We start from the raw sequence: 20237 nt of genomic DNA, 5'->3' as shown, positions 1-20237 counted from the left end.
TGGAGCTTCGTAAAACTCTGCTCCCAGGCTCTTCACGTGCTGTGGATTAACCCTGAGGATTTCAAAAACTCTCCTGAAATGCACAATATTCCATTTGCTCCAACACTGTGCAATGGCTTGGGGATGGGGGATGCACAAGGTCACCAGGGAGGGAATATTCAGTCGTTTGGGATTATTTCTCTGCTGTGCAAGAGAAAATGTTGGTGCCTGTTCAGAGCTCCCATCTTTCTCTGCTGAGGGTGCGGGAGACAAAAAAGAGCTTTATTTAAACTACATGATAGTCACGAGACCAAGCAGAACAAAAGGGAAAATGTATTTGGAGGGAAATGTTAGTTCTAGAGCTCAAACAGCCCTTCAAGTTCCCATTAAATAACTCTGAGCTGAGACAGGAAGCAGGGAAGGCAGCACCAAGTGCTGGATCGTGGGGGGTAAAGCAAAAGCACCTGGAGCTGCAGGTACACAGTCCAGCTACACAGGAACAGGTGAGCTGGAGTGTGAAACAACTGGGTTTTAAGGAGGAAATAGTGAATGAGGCAAGAAAGCCACAGATATAAGGGAGGAACAACAAAAAAGGAGATTAGTTTGAATTATTGAACTTTTTCAAAGGCAGAAGGATTTACTGCAGGATCTCAGCAAACAGGTGACAGAAGTTCCCCAAGCAAATTCTTGCTTTTCTACAGATTCAGACCAACCACAGCAGGTATTTTCAAACCAAGAGATAACTAAAGGAGAGCCTAATTACATATTTACAGATACAAGGGCTGCTACAGCCACGACCTGAGCGCCTCTCCCACTAGCAACCCTCCTAAGGAATCTGGTACTTCATTTTTGATTTTAATTTCTTTAGCTGTCACTTCCAGCAGGGAGAGATGTCACCATTTGTAACCCTCCCAGAAAAAGGGGAGCAGGGTGGGTATCAGCTGAGGTCATCCCAAACCTGAGAGCAGCAGATGTTTTGGAGGCAAACACCCACCCAGAGCTGCCCTGGCACTGGCAGTCAGCAGGGCAGGGCTTCCAACCCACCAGATGCTCCCAACTTTCTCCTTGCTAAGCTCAATAGCCTGTGTTTCCCACTCCCAACGCATGAAACGAGGTTTCTGAGCCCCATTGAAGCCCCCAGCCTCTTCTTTTCTTCTCCCAGTGAATACTCCTTTAATCCCATTAGCTCTGCGAGCTCAAAGCCACGCGGGGAGCCCATCCCACCCACTCCCCACAGCATCCATAACTCTGAGTGCTCCGATCCCAGGGGACTGGGAACAACAAATATTGCTGGGTTTAGGATAAACCCACCCTGATGGTGCCAAGAGGTAACACCAGCAGCGTTCCAGGACCCAGAGCATCCCTTCTGTCGTGTCCCAATGCCACCAAGTGCTGTTCCCAGTGGGACCTGGCACTGCCTGTTCCCAGCCCTTGGCACTGGTGGCTCGTTCTCCCTTGCTCCAGCACACCCAGAGCTCAGGAATTTTCCTGCACCACACCTACACCTGCCTGCCAACACAAGGCACTGGCTCGGGCACCTCCAGCCCCACACGAGCCTCCCCCGCACACCACTGGTACCACCAGAACCAGCTGATGGCTGCTCTTTGCCAAACTCTCCTCTCCTGTAGGTTCTGCAGGATTACAGGGCTTAAACAACAAAATCCTGAGGGTCTCAAGTGTGCTCTGACATCATTTGGAAACCACTGCCTCGATGCTTGTAACCTCACAAGGATTTAGGGCATCTCTTGGTGAGCTCCCAAACCAGAAATCCCAATGGAGACCTGTCCTACATTCGGCTACAGCTCCTGTCCTGTGACCCCAAACAAGTTCACATGGGAAAACACCGTGTGTAACATGCAAAGGGTCACATGACAGCAACACACCTACACAAAATGCTCCGGCCTGCACCTGGGGAAAGAATTTAATCATCAGTTTCTGCCTCCCCACCAGAGCCAAGGCACCACTTGTGTCCAAAGCACCAGGTCACCTCTTCCCTGGCTTGTCACACGTGGCACATGAAGCTCTGGAGATGGAGAGGCTGTGGCAGCTGCCCTGGTGGACAGTAGCAGTGCTGACCATCCTAGACCTGGTTTTAAAAATCCCCCTTGTCCAGATCACTGACATTAATTCTCATGAACTGATTTGGTGTTTAGAGCTGACAATAGGGACTGGGTGAGGACAGCTGAGATTCCTGCTCCTAACCAAAGGACACAGACACAGCAAAGGAGAAAGAAGCAGCCACTGCCCTCCCTGAGGCAGCAGCACAGACCAGATGGGTCTTTAAGTGGCATTAAGAGGGAGACAGCTCTACTACATCCAGCCCTTTCCTCCAGGGCTAGAAACTCATCGTCCTTACAGCCAAGTCTCCACCACAGAGAAGCAGCCTTTGGCTTTTTCCCTCTTTGTTCCTCCCTGCCACCTCCTCCCTCATGTTTACCTTCTGGACCTTCCATCTCCATCCAGCCCACAACTCCTTCTTCCTTGGAAAGTCTTTGAGATGCACAGTATACAAGATACAGAAAAATAAATTGGTTTTAATCCTCCAGATTCCAGCACTCCCAAACAAGGATCTTAAGGAGCTTTACAAACAATGGATTAAGCCTTAAGACTCCTGATGAGGTAAGGAAATGCCTCTGGCTGAGGCAGAGAGAGGTGAGTGAGGCTGAAGGCTGCACAGAGCCCATTCAGAGTGCAGAGCTCACCTGGTTCCACGAACACAAATATGAGAGAGTCTATCCTTGATTCATCATCAGCCTGGATGCACCTTTGCCATTTCACTCCAGACTGAAACAGCTCCAAAACCTTCATCTTTCCAATGCCAAATGCTCTTTTCTACCTTTGGGCATCAATGCTACACAAAACACTCATCCCAAGGACAATGACCCCATGGATGGCAGCCCTCCTGGTCCTGACATTCACCTGGAGCACTGTGAACATTTCCTGATAGCCAGCATTTGTTAGCAGAGGTGCAGGACGCTTCCAGTGGGCATTCCAAGCAGCCCACTGGATCCAACCCACAGAGACAGGCACCTCTTCTTGCTTTGCACAACGTGACCGTGACTTGACAGGCACCAACCTCAGCTCTGCTGAACAGTGACAGGACCCAAGGGAACAGCTGGAGCTGTGTCAGGGGAGCTTTAGGCTGGAGAGCAAGGCAAGGCTCTTCCCCCAGAGGTGGTGGGGCATTGCCCAGGCTCCCCAGCGAATGGACACAGCCCCAAGGCTGCCAGAGCTCCAGGAGCCTTTGGACAATGCTCTCAGGCACAGGCTGGGATTGTTGGGCTGTCCGTGCAGGGCCAGGAGCTGGATCCCTGTGGGTCCCTTCCAGCTCAGGACGCTCCACAGCTCTCTGACTTCGGGTCACAAGCTCTGCAGACTTAACCTACATTAACACGACATCACTCGTTGCTAGTGCACCCTAGTCTGCAAAGCCCTCAGACTTCTCCCCAACTCGATTTTGCATACATGTTGTAAACAAGCTTTACATCCTTTTGATCAGCACTAGCCGGGGAGGGGGAGGAGACTTCCTGTCCCACTCTGCCACCGCTCACTGCGCTCGGCTCCCGCCGCCCCGTGAGCGATGATGACATTTTCTATTTTGGTGGCTTTTTCTTCATATATTTGTAGCGAGCGGCTGCAGCTTGGGCCCAGCAGTGCTGTGGAGCTCAGTGTGGGTTTTTTAACCCAGCTTAAAGCGGCAGAGCCATTTGTTGCAGCGCCTCTTTCCCATGCCCAGCCGGACGCTCCCTGTTCCCCAGCCAAACGTTGGCACGCTCCCGGCTCCTCACTTTCCCTGCCAGTCATCCCAGGCAGACATTTTTGCGAAAGAACTTGTTTACAGACAAACCAGGCTGCCGTGTTTTCCTGCCGGTGCTTATCTGCTGGAGATAACTCGGGTTTCTGCTTGCCCACGGGCAACCAGCCAAGCGCTCACCACCGACACCTCCCTGCGCCTCGTGGCCGCTTCACGTGGCCAAACCCTCGCCCTGCTCCGGGAAGCGCAGCCCAGCCCCGCCAACACGGGCACGGGAATGTTCCATCCTGGCTCCGGAGACACGGTGAAGAGGCGCAAGGTCGGGATCTCCCTCCTTTTGGAAAGAGCAAATGCCCACGGGGCTGCAGCGGGCACTGTGGGAATGGCTGGAGCCAAGGGCTCGTGCTCTCCTGTGACTCCAGCTCAACGCTTCCACGTCCTCCCTGTGCCAGCTCAGAGGAGCTGATGAAATCCGCAGGCTGTGGGCAGCCTCGCTGCAGCGCAGGAATGTTCTGGAGTCGGTTACTAACACTGTGCTTTGCATATTGTGTTTCAAACACTACATGCTTCTACATGCTGCGTGTCAACAAGGGGAAAGGATTGTCAGCCCAAAATGAGGTCCTAATCGGAGCTGTTAGCAAGCCGGCGGCTCCCAGGTGCACTGCGAGGACCCCGCGGGGATATTCCTGCATTATTCCTGCGTTCAGCTCAGCCCTTCCCTCCTGAGAACCATCCTGGCTCCTTCTCTAATCATCTTTTCCTGGCTGAGCCCCGTGTGCTCCTCAGCTCTGCCCAGCGTGGCTTCCACAGGATCCACAGCCAGGACAGGTATCCTTGGGATGTTCATCCATGAGCCAGGTTATTAGGAGCTGGCAGATGGGGAGGACTGAACAGGGAGGAAAAACCAAACCCAGCATAGACTCCTCTGGGTGAAACCACTTTCAAATTTATAGAACTCTGGAACAGTTAAGGTTGGAAGGGACATTAAAGCTTATTCCATTCTACTCCCTGCCACAGGCAGGGACACCTTCCACTATCCCAGGTTGCTCCAAGCTCCATCCAACCCGGCCTTGGATACTTCCAGGGACCCAGGGGCAACCACAGCTTCTCTGGGCAACCTGTGCCAGAACCTCAACTCCCTCACAGAGAAGAATTTCTTCGCAATATCCCACCGAACCCTGCCCTCTGTCAGCTTGAAGCCATTAAATCCAAGGGAAATCATTTTTTTCCCCCCACAAAGAACACACTGCATGAAGCTGGGGGTGTGCTGCTCTTACAGATGCTCTATGTGAACCAAAATTTGCTGAAATTATTACAGAAACATTCCACCACCTCCCAAAATAAGCAGCTTTGTGTATCTTTGCCTGGCTAAAGGATGAAAAAAGCCCTGCAGAGTGGAGCACAGTTTCCATTTCCTCGCACACTCCTACCAGGGCTGTGCTCACAACAAACGCTCCGACCTTTCCTCAAAGAAATCTCTGTTTGCTGCTCCTTATAAATTTGCAGAATTTTGGCTCATTTCCATTTCACCCACTTTTGAATACGACACTCCCCACCCCCACACAACTGTTCCTTTCTCAGGGATGACAGGCTATCCAAAAAAAAAATCCCAGGAGCACTTGAGCTCCTCGTTCCCTCCCCGGCCGGCATCGCTCCGCCGGCAGACAAAGGAGCACTGGGAATTTCAGACCAACCTGTTGCAGGAAGCACTTCACCTCACAGTTCAGTGTTCCAGTTTCTCCTGATCCCTGATAATGACGTTTTTCCATCACTCCCCTCACCCACGATTTTCTATGCAATCATTTGTGACACATTTAAAATATTTAATTATTTTTCCTATCAAAACCCGCGCCTCAAAATCCCTTCGGAAAGACGCGGTGGCTACCAGCAGGATCACCCCACAACCTTGCTCTGTTTTTCCATGGCTGCTGATGTGGTGACAAAGAAGGAGATTTTTCAATTTGTTTTGTCCACGAGCCAAAAATTCCTTTTAATGACCTGAATATGGTGTCTGTGCTGGTCTCTCCTCACTCCAGCTCAACCCTCGCTTACAACAGCCCCTGCCTACAACACGGAGTTGGCCTCCTTTCGCAGGAAAATAAGGCCAAACCAGCTTGAAAGCATGTTTGGAATCTGGAGATTAATTCCATGTAAACTAATGCATTCAAACCTCTTTGTAGGGCTGCAGCAAGAGCTGGCTGAGCCTGGCGAGAAGTAGGGCAGCGTGTAGGGACTGGTGGGGAGGGAGGCAGCCCTTCCTCCAGTGTGTAACCCTTTAGGAAAGCTCACAAGCCGTAGTAAAGCCGTGTCCTGCTCTGGCAAACCGGCCGCACCACGGACCGTCACGCCCAGGCTCACCCGGGGTGACAAAGAGGTGCTGGAGGTGGCAGGAGGGCAGGTCAGGGGTCAGGAGGGCTCCCACGGGAGCCTCTACCCGGGATCCAGAGCTTTTGTTCAGCAGAAAATGCCGGGAGCAACAAAGCCCAGCAATGCACGGAGCTGCTCCGGGGTGAGCCCCCATCCCTGCTCAGCCCTCCCCTCCCCGCTTCCCTCCACTGTGTCTCTCGCTGGGAGATAAATTATTCAGGATGAAACCATTTTAAACTCCATTGGGATGCTGAGCAAAGCTAAGATGGGTGGTGCTGCAGAGGAAACAGCGAGGCCATGACCAGAATCCCAGGCTTCCTCATGCAGAGGTTCCAAGTGCAGCTGCAGCTCATCCTGGAACCCCATGGCAGGAAACACCCCAAAATCTCTGAGTATGCAGATCCCAGTGTACCCACCATATCCAGAGTCCTCATCCACAAGTCTGTGAGCCCCAGGGACCTCCCACACCTAATCCATCCATGGGAGACTCTCCAGAGCCACCCCATCAGCCATGCCTGAGCACTAAATGCTCTCCTTCCCAGATTTTCCTCCTGCTGCAGAGTATGAAGCAGCAGGAATGAGGACAGCTGGGCCAGGTGTGGCTTGCATGGTGACCCTCATGACCAGGGCAGCCTCACAGACATCACATGTCCTTCACAGACACTCCCAACCATCACAGGTCCCTCACTCAGACACAGAGATGGAAGACAAAAGCTGGCCCACTCCTGGGTGCCACATTCCTGCTGGGTGACCCAGCACACCCAGACTCCCCATGCTGCTGCCACAGCTCCCATGAGAACAATGTGGCACTGAGGCCATGGAGGTGTCCTCACCACCCTCCACACCACCAGGAGCAATGGGCCACCATGCCAAAGGAACCAGGCAGGAGGACATCAGCCATCCCGCTGCCCTCCTGCCGTGGGATGGGTTCCCAGAGAGGGCCCCCAGCCACCTGCTGGGCTCCATGAGACCACCACGAGATTGTTTCTACAAGGACTGGAGAGTGTTAGAGAGACTTTACAAGAGCATGGAGAGACAGGGTAAGGGGAAATGGTTTCCCACTGCCAGAGGGAAGGGTTAGACGGGATATTGAGAAGGACTCCTTCCCTCTGATGGTGGGGAGACCCTGGCACAGCGTGCCCAGAGAAGCTGTGGCTGCCCCTGGATCTCTGGAAGCGTCCAAGAATGGAGCTTAATGCAACCTGGGCTAGTGGAAAGTGTCCCTGCCCATGGCAGGGGGTGGCACTGGATGAGCTTTAATTCCCTTCCAAACCAAGCTGTGCCATGATTCCCTGACTCCATGACTACACAAGCAGCAGCACACACAGTCCTTGCACACAAACACCAGTGCAGTGCTTGACTCAGGGCCCCACAGTTCAGATGAATTCAGGTCAAAGAGGAAAACATCAACGAGAAGGTAGTTCAGAGAAGAGAGGTTTTGTGTTGTTTTGTTATTAAATGAGGAGACCAAATAATTAAATGGCCTGGAAAGGATTGTACATTAAAAGTCACTCCAGCACTAAAAAACCCAGCTCTGACAGCTCTGGGTGAAGCCCTTTAGGAGTTACCATGGCAGTTGATGCAGCGATTCGCCCACTCGCTCCTCAATAATGCTGGATTATTTTTTTTAATGCGCTTCCACCACAAACAAGCAAATGTTGCTGAAGGAAAAAAGTCCTTTCTCCCACCATAAACCTCCATCCTTTATCCCTGCCACGAGCGCTCTGCTCAGGAGGAGACAGCAGGTAAGAGGGAGCCAAGCCAAACACGCCGCGCTGAACTTCGCTCCCTCCCTCTCCAGGGAGCGAGGAAATTTAAGAAGCAGATTCAGGATTTCAGCATCCATTTCACTCCCCCTCCCCCTCCTGAACTCCTGGGCCCCAACCAGCCATTCAGATGCTCTGTCAGCTGAACGCTGAGCTCGCTTCCTCTCCCCTGCTCCAGCTCAGCAACACGCTCCACGCAGACGAGGAAGCCGAGGGTTTTTGGAATACATCTTCCCTCCTTTTAATTAAGCGCCCAGGTAGAGCGTTGGCCCCGCAAAGCCGCAGCCAGAGCAGCTGACGGAGACAAGTCAGAGCAAGAAGGGACCCAAACAAAGGAAAGCAAACACGGGCTGCAAGGGAGGAGCAGGATACAGCAGCATTGACCTGCCCAGCCATTCTTTTCGCAATCAAACGAGCTCTAGAAAACTCCTCTGGCCAAGGAGAAGGCTCCCAACGCCCACAGCCACCTCCCTGGCACGGCCCTCATCCCAGGATCAGGCCAGGAATGAAAAGCTCCCAAAGCCCAGCTCCAAGGATGAGGAATGCCCTCCCCATCTGCTGGATAAACCCCACTCCTTCCCTGGAGATCTCTGGGGGCACCCCAGGACCAGGGGCTGCCATAGGTCAGCCCCCACAGCTCCAAGAGGAGCGAGGCAGATGGGGAGAGGGAATAAGCAGCTTCCAGCACTAAGCTGGGGAAGGCAGGACTGAGCCTGTGTGCCCACATGCCGGGGACACGGAATTCCCAGGACACAGGGTGCCAGAGTGCAGCCGGAATGGGACCACACCAAGGGCCAGGCTTCTCGCCTCAGCGACACGTACTGCCGGCTCCACAGAAATAATATTCCTCATTCTTCAGCCAGCAGAAATTATTTGTTACAATAAATACTTGCCCCGAAAGCCTGGAGGCTTTACTAACAAAGCTGGGTTTGCTCACAGGCTGCCAGGTTTGGGAACTGGTTTAATCAGCTGGGGAAGCTCAGGGAGCACGTTCCAGCTGCGTGAGACGTTCCCAGTGCAAAGAGCCGCTGTCGGCTGGTTCCCACAGTGCCCCCGACTCCAAATCTCAGCAACCAAAATTCTTCACTAGTAAGGGTGGTGAGGCTCTGGCACAGGTTGACAGAGAGCAGCCTCTCAGTTGTGAACTCCCAATCCCTGGAAGTGTCCAAGACCACGGGGCTTGGAGCAGCGTGGGATAGGGGAAGGAATGAATCCCTGCCCAGGGCAGGTCCCGCCCAACCCAAACCGTTCTGGGATTCAATGATTCTATAACCCAAAAGAACTCAAACTGAGGCAGGCTTTGCCACAGTATGAACTGGGAACAAACACTCATCACTGTGGCCCTGCAAAGGGCCCATCCACGGAGAGATCCGTGCATCCAGCGGGGGACAGTCACCACGCCAGAGCGCATCCCCGGCGAGCAGCAAGCCAACTTTCAGGATGAATTAAGGGCACAGCATCCGTGGAGTTCCACTGGTGGGAGGCAGCTTTGTTAAACTGAAATGAAAGCTAAACCCGGGTTCTGCTCAGCCCATTGTTCCCGGCCTCCTCTAATAGCTGTTGTCTCTCCTCCATCCCTCCCAGGCTCCCACACGCTCAGCTGTGACTCTTTGTGCCTCCCTTTCCCTGCCTTCTGCTTCTGTTTGTCCTTTTGATCTCCAGTTCTCAGCTTGTGTTTTCTGCTGAGCCCCCATCCCCCCTCTCCTGATTTCCACTTTTATTAGGGTGTGAGGCAGCGCGGCTCCGAGGAGGAACAATGCACCCGGGCTGAAAAGGCTTTGAAGCTGAATTGGGTTGTTTACCCAGAGATTCCCCAATCTCCTCCTGAAATAAAATAGCATTTTACCTCCACCATAGCGCTCGCTGTTTGGTTTCACTTGGAAGCAATTACAAGCAGCTGATGGCGTGGTAAATGTGGTGCAGGAGCATATGAATGTGATCACTTAAAAAAGAAATAAAAATGAAAATCAGATAACTGCACCTCCCAAAGCCTACGGTTTGTAGGAGAAATTATTCTCAAGTCCAGTTTTAAGGATTCTGCTGTTGCAAGGGCAGGTTAAAGCCTCAACCAGCTCCCAAAAACCCTCATGAGCCAGTACAGCAGTCTGGGTTTGATACAACTGCGCCTTCCTTCAACACTGAGCAGGAACACCAACCAGCTCCTTTCTGATCCGAGTTCCCTAAAGTCCAAAGCATCACTTCAAAATAACACATGCTCCTTTGAGTTTAAATACTCAAATTCATCACAGAATCACTGAGGCTGGGAAAAAACCTCCAAGGTGATTGAGTCCAATGTGTCACCAATCCCCACCTTGTCACCCACACCAGAGCACTGAGTGCCACATCCAGTCTTTCCTTGAACACCTCCAGGGATGGGGATTCCATCACCTCCTTTAAAGCCACTTGGAGCAAACACCAAGGTCCCACCAGGCAGCTCCTGTCACATCCTGGGCTGGGCAGAGCAGGGGAGGACCCTGAGCCCCAAAGCCAACCCCAGGGCTGGGTAACACCATCCGTAAATGAAGAGGGGAGATAAAAACCAAAACACCATGAGCTGTGGAGATAAGATTCCTTCGTTGGTTGGTTACCACCCAGACTCACACCCTGCCACGGCAGGAGGAGTGTGGTGAGGGGCCCTGAGGTGCCCAGTGCCATGAGCAGGGCTGAGAGTCTGCCTCTGCCTGGGGTGAAGAGCCAACGAGAAGCAAAACATCCCAAAAAACGCTGTGGGTTTCTGAGCTGGGTTAGTCACCAGCAGCCAACTCCATCCCCAGAGTGGCCAAAGCTACCAGGGCAGGAAATGTGTCAAGGGGAAGGGGAGAGGCTGGGGCAGCCTGGAAGGTTTCAGATCAAAGCAGCCACAACCATCAGACGTGAGCAGAAATAAGCAGAGTATTCCTGGGAGAAGGAATATCCTGCAAGGATCCCAGGAAGCCAAATGAGGATGAACAGGCAACAGGAGCTATCCCCACTCCCAGCACAGACTGCCACGGGCCCAATTCTACACTAAAACAAACTAAACTTCATGAAAAGGGTACAGTTGTGTTTTTTATTACAGGTAAATTTTCAAGCTGACTGACCAGAGAAAGAAAGCAAAAAACAGCTGAGGCTGAGTTATGCTGGTCCAACAACAAGCTCTGAACTCTGTTGTTGAGAATTCAGGATTTGCAAGCTATGGAGCAGGTTTTGGAACTGCTAATCAATGACTGAAATGAAAGATGAAGCTTTCCATGATGCACACAGGGAACAGAGATTAACTCTCTGCACATCAAGTTTATTTCCTTACCATCACTACATTCTAAAAAATTTAAGGCAATACTAAACAGAATGTAATTTTACACAAAGAGCTTTTGTGTTATGGAGTAAGATCTCATTAAAAGAGTCTACCTGCAAACTCCACAGCTGGACACAGCCTCCACTAAAGAACATGGGAAATGAGGTGCCTAGAAATTCCCAGGCAGCCCAGCCCAGGCTTGGCTACTCTGGCCTCGTTTAGTTAAAGGACAGAGAAAAATTCAAGCAAAATTCACACTATTCAAGTGCTTAAAAAAAAAAATCTCACAGCCTACCATTAAATAGCTGTGGAGATTACATATTTGCCAAATTTCCTAAAAAAAAAAATGCAGTCCTAAAACCATAAAAACCCTGCCAACACAGGGGTGGTTCTCACCCCAACACACCCCCAGGAGTTCAGGGCTAAAGGCCCAGGGGTGACCCAATATCACACTAATGACCTGTTTGGACTTTGCTGATGCAACCGCAGTATCTGACCTAAATTCTTTTTTAAAAGGTGGAAAAGTGGCCCTGTGCCTTCTCCAACACACACTGGTCTGGTGACAGGGAGGTGTGGAACCCTCCCCGTAACAAACAGGTCTCAGACCCCTGGCTCCTCACACAGGACACAGAGCACTCAGGTTTGTGCCTTGAAAAGGACAAAAAGATGAAATTCAGAACCTGTGGGTGTCCAGGGCACATTCCTTACTCCTCCCTCTTCCTCCTTCGGCCTGGCTGTGCCTCTGACTACTCCCGAGTTACACATTCCCATTTCTCCTCTGCTTTAAACAGGTTTTTATGATAAAAAAAATGATGATGGCCCTAGAACAGGCCGAATGGAGAAAGAACAAGCGAGCATTCCCAAATTCAAGCACACACCGTGCATCTATGTGAAAAACAGGAAATTTGTCAATAGAGAAGTAAGTCCACGAGGTATGTCACCAATTGCTTTGAATTCTCCAAGAAGAAAACTAGGAGCTTCTCATGGGTTGTTTGAAAACAAAACTGTTGATGTTATTGTCGAGTTACTACAACAAAAATACTTCTGGTTTAAGCAGCAGCGAGGGAAGCTCCCAGTGAGGTTGACTGCCAGGATTCCAGGTCTGCTTGTGGCCTGGTGCTCTGGAGGTCCGGGGACAGCACAAGGAAGAGCTCAGCAGATCCTGAAGCTCCATTCGAGACGTTTCTCATGAGAAAGATTAGGAATTATGGGCTGCAAACAGAAGGAACATCTGCTGGGTAGCAGCAGCTCACCCGTGTCGCGGGAAGGGAAATCCTCTGCAGACCTTCCACAGTGAGCAGAGCAAGCTCCACTAACGAGGTACTGCTGGTCACAGACTGACATCAAAGCAGAAAACACCCACAGCAGGGTTTTTTTGGTACATTATTCTTCCTGGCACGTGTGTGATGGCAACTGAAACCCTGATCAGCAGGCAAGGGGGTGAGTCGGGGTTTGGGAACAGGGCTCAGCCCATGTAGCCACACTGAGCCTGAGCATGGAGGAGTTTTGCAACACCCTTTGGAGCTCAAATAATTTAATTCTTTAAACAACGATGTTAAACATTCACTGTTCACTGTCAGTCATGCAGGTGAGCAGCTGCAAGCACACCACTGAATTTTCAAGGCAATCTGCAAGGCTGCTTTGGTCTCTTTCCTTATCTACAAAGAGAGCATTCCTGCCTGCACTTGGTATCTCCCTGTTTTCCAGAGCTTAAACGCTGAAAAAAGCAAGCCTAAAAAAAGAAATCACGACACTGAACCAGCCGACTTCGTAAAACTGTTTCTAAACACCTACTCAGCCAAACCTGCGCAAGAGGGGAGCAAAACAGGATCCGCACACTCAGCCGGCTGTTCACCTTTTCCCCCGAACGCCCAGAAGGCTCCCAACCACCCCTCGGGCTGCAGGAGATGATTTTTGGTTTTCCTCACGGATCCATTAAGGTGGGGCAACCCGCTACTCCAGGCTCAGGGCCGGGTTTGCAGGGAGCCTCCAGCACAAAGGCGCTTCCCTTCCCCAAAGGGCGGCCAGGGCAGGGCGAGCGGCCGGCGCAGGCGTCACAGCCATGTGTCCTCCAGCAGACCCTGTCTGGAGGGCGGGAGGGGGCTGGAGCAGCTCAATCCCCGCTCGGGGAAGCCAGATGCCAGGCCTGGCACTGACGCCAGCAGCAGAGCTATTTTTACCAACCAATGGATGCAGCGTCGGAGCAGGAGCTGGAGTTGGAGCTGCTGCTCCTCTCCCAGCTCGCAGCGCTCAGCCGGGCTGGAGGGATCCAGGCAGCTCTCGGGGCCCAGCACAGAATCTGGGCGCCGTTCACACAGCACGAGGTTTTCTGCCCACGCCATCTCCAGGAGCGAGTTTCCCCGTCAGGATCCGCAGAAAAATCCGCTAAACCACTTAGCGCAGAAAAGCCTGAATCTTCCAGTTGGAATGGATCAATCCTTCCTGACATGGTGATGACACCCACCTACACCCCAAGCCCTTCCCAAGGTCAGCTCCCTCCTTCTTGGACAAGTCAACAGCACACACCGAATCCCACGTGGAAAAAACAGCAAGATAATAAAGGTTGAACTCTGGTATATTCAAAATATTCCATGCCTGTCACTGGTTTTGACAAGACTTTCAAAGGCTTCCCTCACTTCTGGAAGCTGAATGCCAGGAATACCTGCTGGAATTATCAGAGCAACACCAGCCTTCCTACTGCTCTCTCCATTTTCTCAGGCTTCCTTCCTGGCTTCCTTCCAGTATTCCCATCTCTTACAGAAGATCCTGTTTTCCTTCATCGTCTGGGTTGTCTCCTCCTCTTCCTTCTCATTGCCACCCACTCGTTTTTTCATCTTTCCCAATATTGTATTTGCTACATCCTCTCTCCCTGTGCCGCCCTGAAAACCACCCTCCAGAGCTGGGTAGGAGATGTGCTGCACATCCTCGTGTCCGGGATAACACCTGGGTCAGGAGCTGTTTTTCCTCACCCACACCCTGACAGAGCACGTGGCTTCTCCCTGGAGCGTCTCCACGTCTGAGAAACTCCCCAGCCCAGCCCCACGGATCCACCACTGCCCAGACTTGGGAAATGGAGTTTGCTGAGAGAAGCAACACAAGCTTTAACCTTTCCTCCTTCCCCTCCTCTGGCCTGGATTGAGAAAACTACACACAACAGAGGGGTCCTGACAGATTCCTCTACACCGTTCCCACTGCAAGGACTCCAAGATCATCAAGTCCAACCTTTGACCAAATCCCACTATGGCCACTAAACCATATCCAAGTGTACCACACCAACTCCTGTTTTTAGAATTCTTCCAGGGATGAGAGTGTGTTGAAGGTACAAGAGCAAACACAGAGAACAAAAAGCAACCATCTGATAACTCTCTGAGCCCTCAGTGGTCTGGGCTTCCAAGGCCAGATTCACCAGTGGGATGCAGCAGGACTGCAGTGTTGGTTCACCACAGAACCATGGAATGGTTGGGGTTGGATGGCCCCAAGCCCTGCCATAGGCAAGGACACCTTCCATCAGACCAGGCTGCTCCAAGATTCATCCAACCTGGCCTTGAACAATTCCATCTGGAAATTCCCTGTGAAAACTCCTTCCCTACACTCTTGCAGCCAACCCCTTGTCTCTCCACAAACCCTCCCTTTTGCTGCCCATTCCCCTGGCAGCTCTCCCTCCATCCTTCTGGGCTTAGAAGCCAGCTGGGAACATGGTGTGCCCTCACTCACCTCCTGCCACCAGCACAGCTGGGCTGCAGGACGGGAATGGAGCATCCCATAGGATGGGGATGGAGCATCCCATAGGATGGGGATGGAGCATCCTGGCATCAGGCTCCTTGTGCCATGTTCCAGGGGTTGCCAGCAGGGAACACGGGTGGCTGCTATGCTGATGCTGCATTTGTCACTAATGAAATACTGTAATCCAACCCTTAAAAGTGACACCGTGGTGAGCACAGTAGGATCCATTCCCATGGCTGGGAATGAATTCCTAGGGCCAGCAAAGAGCATGGAAATTCTCCTCTCTCCCCTCTTTCCTAACTCCTGCCTTTACATGGCACAAGTCAGAAAAGTCAAGATCTCCCAAGTCATGAAAAGTGTTAAGTGTTATGAGAATCCTCGTGCTTTCCAAAGGTGCAGATAATTCAGATTCAGAGCCCGGACTTGACCTTTTCTGTCACCTCCACTGAAATTTATTCACACATTTATTTAAAGTTCTGGGCATTTCTATTTATTTATCAGAATAAGAAAATTAGGGTCATACTGTTGTGTCTTCTTAAAGATACAGGTACTCGGTACAGAAAAACCACTGGATTCTCCTACAGTAAAGCCTAAAGATCAACATAAAGACCAGCCACACGCAAGGTTTTCTGACATCCTCAGGCAGAGGAGAAGAACTCTACAGAGAAAGTTTCACCATAAAAGAAACATGGAAAAAGAACAAAGTTATTCCTGCAAAAGTGACCAGGAATTTCCTCAGCTCCACCAGGATCTTGGTGCTCCATCTGTATGGGATCAGCTCCAGGCCATCCAAACCCATGGCCGATCCCAGGGCGGCAGCTCACCAACAGAGCCTTTGGAGCCCTCGAAAAGCTCTTTTCTCCCCCCGTGTTCCCTTCACCCCCATTTGCCCCCTTTCCTATTTAACCCAGATAAGGGAAATGTGAGTGACAAGCGGGCGCTGCCGCCGCTGGAGCGGGATCGCTCCCGCCTGTGTGAAACGCCGCTCTGGAAGCAATTTGTCTTCCCGTCTCATTTCACATGGGAAGCCCATCCGCCAGCGGGGCCATGCCCCCGCCCGGCCCCTCCCTCCGGGAGCCCAGCACACAAGGGGACATTGTCCCCCCTGAATGACAAACAGTTTTGTGACGCCGAGGCTGGAAAGCGCATCAGACAGGTGCAGGGAAGCTTGGAAAATCGGTGCGTACGCGGCGCCGCGATTTGGGGACAAGTTAATTCCTAGGGAGAATACACAGGGAATGCCAACAATAGGCTGGGAGGAAGCAAGTGGGCTGGGGGCTGTGCTCTGCCCCTCTTTCCCAGTTCTCCCACCACACACACGGGCTCCAGCTCCGTCAGGACAGGTTGCTTCTCCCAGCAAACCTGGGTTTATGGAGCTGTGACCATGGCTCAGCTGAGGAACAAGGACACACAGGCAGAGCTGCCAAACTCTAAGCTCATCTCAAAGAAGAAACTTCACCGCCCAACCAGGATAAAGTACAGAAAGCATTCATAAGGAAGGTGGGAGGAAAAAAAGCCCTTTACCCTGAAGGCAGAGCAGCCTTGCACTGCTGGTGCGTTCAGAACACAACACTGGCTCTCCTTGGTGAGCCCCAGTGACAGGACAAGAAGCAACGGCCACAAACCAAATCAGAAGAAGTTTTAACTCAACACAAGGAAGAGCTTTTTCCCATGGAGGGTGGCAGAGCCCTGGCACAGCTCCCCAGGGAGGATGTGGGGGTCTCTGGAGACATTCCAAACCCACCTGGACGTGTCCCTCTGTCACCTGCTCCAGGTGCCCCTGTCTTGGGCTGGATGATCTCCAGAAGCCCCTTCCAATCCTAAATATTTGGTGGTTCCTATCATGGCATCTCCCAGAGCTCCAACCCCATCTGATCAATTTTCCCTGTATAAGGGATTTTTAAGCACAGAAGACAAAGCCCAGGTAACTGCCAGGACGTGTCCCTGCAGGAACCATTCCCAGCCAGCTACAGACAAGTGACCTCACCAAGACACACCAAAAACCAGGAAGGCCAGGTGAGCTCCACTGCCACCACACCACCAACTTAGTCGATTACCTTAATGTTTTTCGTTGTACTTTTAAATAAGCACCAAGTAGTTCATACAACAGAAAACACAGAGCCAAGTCCTTGAAAACCACAGCTGATGTATAATAACTGCACCACCTCTAAAGACCACTTTTAAGTCCTCATCACACCCAAGGTTTCATCCAAAAGCACCACCTCATCCAGTGATTCTGTCCTCTTCAGCGTGACCTGCCACACTTGCACATCAGAGCAGGGAATTAATTCAGCTGGAAACAAATACAGCCAGACACAAAAAAAAAAAAAAAAAAAAAAAAAAAAAAAAAAAAAAAAAAAAAAAAAACCCTTGCCTTTTTTAAAAATAAAAACAAAATTTTCTGTCTCTAAAATCCAGTTCCGACAGGCCCGCAAGCGGCTGGGAAGCATTTAAACCTGGACTGCAGCAGAAGGAGCTGACATGAAATATCCTTTTTAACGGGTTTACAGAAAACCAAGACTAGTAACAGAAATTACAACACGCAGGAAAGGTCTTAATTCCCTCCACTCCAATAAATATATTTCTGTATTCAACATTTAAGCAGGAAGCAGATCAAAAACCAGACTCAAATGAGGTGTTTTTCATGAAAGCCATATGGGAACGCCGCTGTTGGATCCCTGCAGCCACCCCCACCAGCCTTGCTGCTGCCCAGGACCACAACTTGTTGGAGCAGCTGCACTGACTCAGGCAGCAGAGGCACGCTGGGCTCCGGCCACGCTGCCAGGAGGAGGGAGATCCACCTGACTGGGAAGGACCATGATCCACCCAGGCTGTTAGTCAGCCCTCGGCACCACATGCAATGCTCCAGTGGCTACAACTGACATTCAGCTCACTGTAAAGCTGCTCTGCCTTGACAAAAAAATAACTTAAAAATGCATCACTGCTGCCAGATGTGAAAAAATTCCTCCGGTCTGGTTTCCTGGAGGGAGCAGGAAGGGAGGCTGTGACCACCTCGCCCCACGTGTGTCTGGGTTGCTCCTCTGCAGGGAATGCACCTCTCTTGTCTCTCCCAGACAAGGTGTCCCAAACCCCTGCAGTGAAATCTGCAAGAGGAAGAGCCCCTGGCAGGACCCCGGGATGGGGATGGGTTTGTGCCGTCCCGGTAGAGCCGACGTGCGCCGGCACCGCGCTGAGCTGGCAGCCAGCCCCACTCATGTGCCTTTCCTGGAGCCTCTTCCAGCTCCTCCTCAGGGGAGCCTGCTGGGACAGAGCCTTCCAGCCAGGAGAGCTCCAACAGCCACCTCCTCACCAGGGCTTCCCACAGCGCAGCCCCGAGTTGGGGATTTCAGTGATCACGCCGTGATCACTGAAGGGTTCTGCTGGGACAGAGACCACCAGAGCTCCCACTTCACCTGGAACTGAGGACTTCACCTAAATCCCATCCACACAACGCTGTCTGAAGGATCCCAGCACGTCAGACACACCTGCCCCACTGTGCCTGGGCTCCCCGAAACTAGAGGTGCCCCGCTACGCTCCCCAAGGAATTTTTCCACAAGACAGGAAGATATTCCCCAAGCAGCTTTTCTAAAATCCATATTTGTATTCCCCAAGCAGTTTTTTTGATGACACCTCTGCAACGTCTGGTGACCAGTTTGGATTTCTACACGATTTTCACAGCTATAATGATCTGTCGTTTACAGATAACTCCACAGAAAGTTGTCTTGACATGTTGTTTACTTTGGAGTAGTTGGTTCCTTGTCCCTCCCAGCACTCACAGTCTGAGGAACCAACTGGTTTGGGGAAGTTTCTTTAATAGAAGCCTGGAATAGTTTGGGTGAGAAGGGACCTTAAAGCTCATCCTGTCCACTCCCTGCCATGGGCAGGGACACCTTCCACTGTCCCAGGCTGCTCCAAGCCCTGTCCAGCCTGGCCTGGGACACTTCCAGGGATCCAGGGGCAGCCACAGCTGCTCTGGGCACCCTGAGCCAGGGCCTCCCACCCTCACAGCGAGGAATTCCTGCCCAATATTCAGCTCCTGTTTGACCCTGTTACTAAGTGAAGATGATGCTCATCAAGCTGAGCTGCTGTGACCAGTGACCAGCAGTCAGGGTTGGAAGATGCTCCACAACAAGGTGAGGAAATGAGCACGTAAAAAAACAATAAAGACAGAAGTCAAAGCTCATTTTCACCAATTTTCCCCATCCCTCCTCTCAGCAGCTGGAATTACCCCCCACAGATGCCTGGGAGCTTCATCAACTCACCACCTGGAACCCACCACCCAGATTTTTGGTTTCATAGTCCTTCACCATCCCCCGAGAAGACACAGAAGCTGCCTCCCAGAATAAAAGCACTTTCTATTAAACCACAAGCACATAACACTCTTCATCCATAAGAAAACATACAGCAACTTTTTCCTAGCGTTACTCCCAAAAACCAGACGGGTCAGGAAGAGCCATCAGCAGAATTCACTCCTTAAAGAAACAGTGAGTTGTGAGCTCTGCCCAGCTCTGGGCTGAAACTCTGCCTTCATGTGTAAAATCTAACCACGTTTACACCTTAAATACCATCCTTAGGAGCATCCAGACCAACCAGGTCCTCAGCACTCCCTCCAGGGAGGTGGGACACCGGAACTGGTCGGGCTGGTTGCTATATAAAGTCTCAAGCAGGCTGGGTTCTAGTTTTCATTAAAGATTAAGTCAGGTTCTGCCGAGGCTTAGGAAAAATACTGGAAGTCACCAGTTCTAATGATTCCTCAAGGCTGTCAACAGGAACTAAGTATTTTTCCTAGCATGGGACTAATGGAGACAGAAATTCCCAGTCTGATAACTCCTATGGGACACAATAACAGCAGCATCTGGCATAGGGAACACACCTCCAGCTGACTGCCCAAAGATGCTGCAACAGCAAAGATTGCAGGAGCTTTGCAAAGTGCCAATGACACTTCCAAAGGCAGCTCCCCATCCTGCCTGCAATTTCTGGGGAATTCGACAAGGAGGACAGATGCAGGGTCAGCCTGGATCAAGCATCAATAAATGCCAGATTTGGAAGGAGCAGGGAAAGAATGGAGCTCTTGGAAATCATGGAATAACGGTTTGGGTGGCAAGGGATGTTAAAGCTCATCCAGTCCCTTCTTGGATGGACACCTTCCACTAGCCCAGGTTGCTCCAAGCCCTGATTGATGTGGTTTTTGAGTTCTGGGGTCTGGAGCTCAGCTCAAGGCTCTCCAGCCTCGGCACAGAGGGGACAACTCCCAAAATCCACCTTCCAAAGCTCCTTTCCACCCCTCAGCTACATCCTCTGCTCTGAGATGGAATAACTTCCTTGTTTTTTTCAGCTCCCAGGAGGTTTCCCGGTGACATGCAGCTCCTGGTGA

At 51.5% G+C, this 20237-nt stretch overlaps 1 protein-coding gene and 1 long non-coding RNA gene across 5 annotated transcripts in view; one reads left to right on the top strand and one right to left on the bottom strand.

Annotated features, from left to right (window-relative positions):
* ANKRD11 (ankyrin repeat domain containing 11) overlaps nucleotides 1-20237 on the bottom strand; it is a 130936-nt gene that overhangs the window by 66633 nt on the left and 44066 nt on the right. The window contains exon 1 of one of the 4 annotated variants that reach the window (XM_066327432.1): nucleotides 10178-10340. The exons of 2 other annotated variants lie outside the window; for them this stretch is intronic. The gene's annotated coding sequence lies outside the window, so the exon portion shown is untranslated. Of the gene's footprint in view, nucleotides 1-3664; nucleotides 3804-10177; nucleotides 10341-20237 lie in introns of those variants that run through there. One more of the 4 variants, XM_066327433.1, reaches the window with a different exon arrangement.
* On the top strand, nucleotides 3857-9717 carry LOC136366410 (uncharacterized). Its single transcript, XR_010744522.1, has 2 exons — nucleotides 3857-4052; nucleotides 9591-9717. It is a non-coding gene; the product is annotated as an uncharacterized lncRNA (long non-coding RNA).

The sequence above is a fragment of the Sylvia atricapilla genome, chromosome 12 (genome assembly GCF_009819655.1).
Source record: "Sylvia atricapilla isolate bSylAtr1 chromosome 12, bSylAtr1.pri, whole genome shotgun sequence".
Lineage (NCBI taxonomy): Eukaryota > Metazoa > Chordata > Aves > Passeriformes > Sylviidae > Sylvia > Sylvia atricapilla.
The sequence above is the reverse complement of the archived record's forward strand: the minus strand, read 5'-3'. Positions and strand labels throughout refer to the sequence as shown.